The sequence below is a fragment of the Theobroma cacao genome, chromosome 5, assembly GCF_000208745.1.
Source record: "Theobroma cacao cultivar B97-61/B2 chromosome 5, Criollo_cocoa_genome_V2, whole genome shotgun sequence".
Classification (NCBI taxonomy): Eukaryota; Viridiplantae; Streptophyta; class Magnoliopsida; order Malvales; family Malvaceae; genus Theobroma; species Theobroma cacao.
The window spans coordinates 9833564-9840980 of record NC_030854.1 but is presented as its reverse complement, the minus strand read 5'-3'; positions in this window follow the sequence as shown (position 1 = coordinate 9840980).

Below are 7417 nucleotides of genomic sequence, written 5' to 3'. Positions count from 1 at the left end.
CAAGATACCCATCATGAAATCATGTGATTCAACCATGGAAAATGCAAAAGAATGTATGGGAAAGGTAGATCACAAGTCAAAATCAAGAAATTTTACCTTTGATTGCTTGATTACTTGAAATCCACCAATTTTCTCTTGAAATTTTCACTCTAGGGTTTTGTTCTTTTTGTTCTTGCTTTGGCCGGCCATAATGAAGAGAAATGGCCTGGTTTTGTGCTAATTTATAAGGAAAATAATAAAGAAATAAAAGCTTGACACTTGTCACCATTCCATTGGTCCATTTTTAAATTCTTAACTATTAAGCTTTCTTTCTCTACCACATAAAATCCTTCAATTATCCATAATAATAATGGGTGAAATTCATATGCTGGACAAGTGTTGGGTGGTGTAAAATTACAATTTTGCCCCTAGAGTGGCAAAATGACTATTTTGCCCTTATGCTCGAAAAATGCCGAAATTAAAATTCTTCACTTCTCAAACTCAAATTATACTCCAAATGATCAATCTTAGTTAAAAATTTTATCCAACACTCACATCTTAACCTTGGGTGGCAAAATGACCATTTTGCCCTTAGGTCATGAAAATTCTAATTTGACTCCAAATTAGTCCTCGAACTTCGAATCATCATTTTTAGTCATTTTACGGTTTTAAAATTCTCAATTTCATCTTAAAATCTCTATTTGAACTAGTTCAAGGCTTAATTCAACTTAATTGTACCATTTGGTACATTGTCGTTCTTTAACAATTTTCGAGGTACCCAAGTAAGCAAACATGCATTCTTATGTAAGAATGACATAATAAACATATTGTAGAGCTGGGCTTGACACACAAAGTCACCAGAGTATCATAATCTCATACATTTCATCATAAGAATATTCATCTACACCCTCGAGTGTCCATATCGGCTCTCTAGCCACCTTGCATAGTTAATCATAACTTTCATGAGGTAAATGCCAAGCATTGGCTACATCATCATAAACATGTTTAAATATCCATAACATAAACATAAAGTAAAAATTGACTTGTTAATGGAACATGACCTGACACTTTAGGCATTGAATGGGTTTCTAAACACCTACCAAAGAAAGAAGACGAAGAGCTCCTTTCCATGACAAAAGTAGCAAACTAATCACTTATTTGAAAAACAAAATTAAGGAAAATAACTTGTGAGTCACAAATATTCCATGATGGATGCAGGGAAGAGTTTTTCGTAATCATACATTTGTAATCTCATGTCATTTATAAAATTTCTTAATTTCCATGATTCTCATGAAACATGACATTTAAATACATTTCCAATAACAAGTAAGGAAAACAAGTTTTGCATAAATTGTTGGAAACCAATTGCCTTTGAAAAACCTTTGAAACACTTGAAAATCCATTTTCATAAGGAATTTATGAGTACAAATAACCATTCTTTGGGTCTTCCTATTCCATGGGACTATTCCTTAAGCTAGAGTTCAGTCTAACCAAGTCTACAACCATTACATTCTAATATGTATCACATCAATAATATCCATTCAACATAACATACGTGGTCTAGTAAACATCACCATAATAACTTTCATTCACCATAACATGGAATCATTATCATCATTTGTATATGATACATCACCATAATAACTTTCATTCAACATAATAAAGAATCATTATCATCATTTCGTAAGATTTTCCTATCTTAACATAAACATTTCATGACTTTGGGTAGTGTTCGCCCCATTCAAGCGAATAATGTTTTAAACCCCATTATTTCGATTTCTTAATGCGCTTTACGAATGGCATATTATCCTTACCCACAATCTTTAAGTAGTCGTACAAGTGAATAGTGATCAATCCCCACTATCACCATAGGATTTCCTCAAGTATAAGATCATTTTCATTCATAACTTGCATTATAAGCATTTAATCATTCTTATAAACCATTCTTGTGTTTAGCCCATAGTGTACATTGAATACTCATCACATACAACTCATGGCATTCATTTCATATCATATCTCAAAATTCATAATCTTACCTTGGAAAGGAATGCATGCATTTTCCAAACATATCAACATCATACCATATATCTCATAATCATTCATTAACTAATAAGTGGGATATCATAAATCGACAAACATATCGACATCATATTCAGATGAGACTTTGTATTGACTACAAGCAGTCGAACAAAGTGATCATAAAGAACAAGTATCGTCCCCATATATTGATGACTTTTTGATCAGTTGCAAGGGGTCAAGTATTTCTCTAAGATTATTTTGAGATAGGGCTATCACCAGTTGAGAATTAGAGATAAGGACATAGCCAAAATTGCTTTTCACATGATGTATGGACATTATGACTTTTTAGTTATGTCATTTGGACTGACTAATGCCCATGCAGCTTTTTTGGACATGATGAACATAGTGTTTAAACCATACTTGGATAAGTTTGTGGTAGTGTTCATCGATGATATATTGGTTTACTCAAGGAGTCGAGAAGAGTATGAGCAACACTTAAGGATTACTTTACAGACTTTGAGGGAGCACTAGTTGTATGCCAAGTTCTCCAAGTGTGAGTTTTGGCTTGATAGCATGAACTTCTTGGGACACATAGTGTCTAAAAACTAGGTCAAAGTAGACCCAAAAAAATTGAAGCAGTGGAGAAGTGATCGAGGCCGACATTAATGATTGAGATTTATAGTTTTTTTGGATTGGCCAACTAATACCATAGGTTCATCAAGGATTTTTCTAGAATTGTTACTCTTATGACTAAGCTAACACAAAAGAATGTCATGTTTATATGGACAGATGCAAGGGAGGAAAGTTTAAGAAGCTCAAGACTTGTTTTACCACTACTCTTGTGTTGAGTTTACCATGTGATATAGGGGGTTGTAAGGTTTATTATTACACATCACTAGTGGGACTTGGATATGTGTTAATGCAACATGGTAATGTGACTACGTACACTTCTAGATAACTCAAGAGACATGAGCAAAATTACCCCAGACATGATTTGGAAATGGCAACCATACTTTTTGCCTTGAAGATATGGAAACATTAGTTGTATGGTGATACTTGTGAGATTTACACAGACCATAAGAGTCTCAAATATATCTTTGAGTAGAGATATCTCAACCTTTGGTAACATAGATGGATGGAGTTGCTTAACGATTATGACTGCAATATATTTTATCATCCCACCAAAGCAAATGTGGTAGTGGATGCTTTAAGCTAAAAATCTATGGGAAGTTTAGCCCACATCTTAATTGATAAGAGATCACTAATGCAAGAAATGCATGACTTGGGCGATATGGGCATTCAATTTGAGATTGATGATATAGAGACATTATTAGCCAATTTTAGAGTGAGACCAATCTTGATGGATCGCATGAAGGAAGCCCATGTTAAGGATGATTTTGTGACTAAAGCTTTTGCCATATCCCATTTCGAGAGGGATCATGACCGACATGGACCTATTTGGGTATGGCCCGCTAGGCCCAAGCAAGCCTAAATCCATAAATGCATCGGCTAGTCATCCATCACATTCACCAACATAAGTTCATCCATACTCAAAATATGTATTAATTCATCAAAGCTAGCACATTACAAAACTTTTCAACGTAAAGTATGCTTTTTTTCACATTTCATATAAATATTCACATGTAAATAAAACAAATGTGGTTTAGCAAGCTCCTCGTGCCTATTTCGCTATGGACATCCACCATAATCTTATCATTCTCATGCACCCATATCCGAGGCTCAACATAATATGTAGAAGCATAAATAAGTTTATCCACATTATTTACATAACAAAGTTCATTGTCAATAAGACAGTTAAAAACTAGAATAAACACACTACGGAATGTACGACACTAGAAGGCTGGCAAGAAAGCTCTACCACACCTACTACGAATGAGTTGCTCCACTACTCCACAAGTCACCTAATCACTCAAGCTATTGATCTAAAACAAAATAGGGAAAAATAACATGTGAGTCATAAAGACTTCATGAGTGAATTTGGGGAAGGTGACAAGCCAAGGTATAAGAGTTTTTGCAATAAATCATAGTTACAAAATAAGTATGATAATTATATAACCATAAATGCACTCGAAACTCATGATATGTAAAATATGGTACTCATATCAAAGCTTAACTTACAAAACATTTTCAAGGAGAAAACAGTAAGTAACCCATGAACCTTTAAGTTCAACATCAAATATTCAATCGAGAATGAACCATTCATTTAATAAATTACGTCAATACATAGCATGAGCAAATTAAGGGGATAATGGGTACTTTAGCCCAACTCATCCCCATGGTATTCTTACTGTCATGACCCAAACCTGAGGGTCTGTGACAAAAGCACGAGCTCAGCAAGCAAGCCTATTAGACCTGAGCAAGCCAAAGGATTCCATAATCAAGCGTTCACAATAAAACCAAATACAATATATTATCCCTGGCACATAATTGATGCCAAAAGTTTATAGGGCCATACATTGCCCATCCAAGACGGGTTCGTACATAAAAACCCTTACATAAGTTCATATGGCACATTGTGCCTACATACATAACCATAGCGAAAGATTTCCAACTGATTTAGCGGAGTGACTGACACGTAATTGGAATCTCTCGAGTGCTAAAACTAGTCTATCTATAGACAACCCTTGCCACGCACCTTCGTGGTCTATTTATCTGCACATAGTTCACAAATGGGTGAGTACTATAATACTTAGTTAGTGGTGCAGATAAACTAAATCATATATATAAATAACACATAATAAATATTTCATTCTCGATGCAACCATGTAATCCAACAAATATCTCTAAATATAAGGCATATCATTATCCCTAAAATCTCTAATGAGGTGGCATAAAATCATCGTCAATGTCTTCCGAGATCATCATACAAATCATTAGGCTTACTCTTAAAGCTGATCAAAATTATTCAAATCATTCTCCACTACACAATTTAGTTGTTGGAGCATCACATCATATTCATATCAAATCAACGAGTGGTCCTCCCCTAGACGAAGTCAAATTACCCTTAGTGAACAACTGGTAGAGAATCAAATCATGCTCAAGGCAAAGCCACTAGCGAAGAAACAGATCACGCCCGTGCCTAAGCAACGGGCGGAGAACAAATCGTGCTTAGCATCGAAGCAGTTGGCGAAAAGTCAAAGTCATCGACCAAAGTAATCTCCCAACGGTTGCCATCACCCATAGTAATCTTAATGGATGGCATTAAAGCACTATAGATGGGAATTACTGGTGGGATTAGTGCCACCTTCCCAGCTTACCACCATCCTTGTAAGCACACACATAGTCACAGGGGAACGGAACTCCACTCAGCCACAAATCATATCAGCGTTCAAAAATCCTCTCTTGGATGGAAACACAAATCCAGAAATAAGGCCATCATGCCTTTATCATTCACATTTTCCTTGTCGAACCTTAATTCACATTTATCGAGCTTCAATCTTCTTTAAGCTCAGTTAGGTTCTAAGTGCCTCTAAATCTCCAAGGCATCATTGAATCAATTTCTCTTAACATATCCTTCGCGTAAGGAAATCTATCCTTAGGGTTCATTAGAGCCTCTAGACATCCTAATCTAGGTACACACAAAATAGGCCACCCATATGGCTCACATCACAACACACAAACACCCATTCCACAGTTTGGATCTCTACCCTAGGTACACACAACATAAGCGACCCATATGGCTCACAGCACAACACACAAACATCCATTCCACAATTTAGTTCTCTAGCCTAAGGACTTACATCAAAGCAATCATATATATACATATACACATACACACATTCTAATACCATAGCAGCATCTTCATCAAGGCGTCATGCATCACATGCCTTTAATTCAGACCCATTCATAGTGACAAATTGGAGGTACTTCTAACCAAGCTTCGATCTTTAGCCTCCAATTGATCTCTATCTTGCCAAACGAGTTAATTTAACTTTGTTTCCCTCTTCAAACACTTTAGAACATCAAAATATTAATTATTCCTAGCTTTCAAAAAATGCCAACTTTTCTATAATTAACCAAATCTTAGCAATCAAACTATTTAAGCTCAAATCCTTCATTAATGAGCTAAACCCATACCTTAAAAGTTGGATTGTATGAGTCTTAGCTCCAAATTCCCCAATCCAAGCCCAAAGAGGGAAAACTACCAAATATGGAGAAAATCAAATTTTAAAGTTATTAACCAATTAAATTGAAAAATATCAGTAAAAATGTTAAATCTTACTTCCATGATGGTTTCTTAAGATCCAAATAGCCTCAAATGGCTTTAAAATTCAATTTGGGGTTTGGGTTTTGAGTTTGCTAGAGAGATAAATAGAGAAAAGGAGCTAAGAGTGAATTGGGTAAAAATGGCTTGAAACCCTTTTTTATTTGTACCTTTCCTAAATGATGTATTGATACATTTGGCAATGTATTGATACATCTGCCCTAATTTTGAGTAAATGTTTCGATACATTGAGGCAATGTATCGACACATTTCAGGTAGAATACTCATTACGAAACCATGTATCGATACATGAGGGAAATGCATTGATACTTTTACCCTTGGGTGCTTTATGCTTTAAATGTATCGATACAAGTTCATCTTTGACTAAATCTATTGATACATCCTTACATATATCGATAGAATTCCTTTAGAACACCCCATGTTGTTTTTCCTCCTAAGAATGTATTGATACATTTTCCCTTGTAGGTAGTTTTTAAGCTCCCAAAACTTCAAAAAATCCAAGTTTAACACCCCAAAATCGTTCCCTATTAATATCACACCTTAATTCATTCATTTAACTTAATTCCATACACATAAATTCACAAACATAACATCAAGTTTAGGTCAAAACCTCAAATTATGGGATTCATCACATATTTTCTCAAACTTTGCCTAAATGTCAATTACGAACTCTTAAACACTTGACATACATAACATATCATCAAAGTCCTCAAGACTTCCCATATTTCGTAAATCATCTTTTATTTACTTAATTTACATCAAAAATTGAGGGTGTTACCTTTTCCCCCACACCAGGATTCATAAGGTGGGAAAAAGTTTTAGATGCCCAACTTAACCCTGCGATATTTTTACCCCCACACCAAGACTTGAGCCAACATACAAAAATAGAAAAAATGGCATGTTGGCCAAGTTTAACTCTGTTGTATTCTTACCCTCGCATTGAAACTATAGCCAACATATAAGGGGAAAAAGATGGCACGTTAGCCATACTTAACCATGTGGTATTCTTACCCCCACACCAAAATTAAAGCCAATATATATAAAAGGAACAAATGGTGCGCTCTCCAATCTCATCCCTATGGTCTTTTTAGCCCTACACCGAAACTAAAGCCAATAACAACACAATCAAAATTTCATAGAAGATCATGCCAAGATCAAGCATCAATAACAACT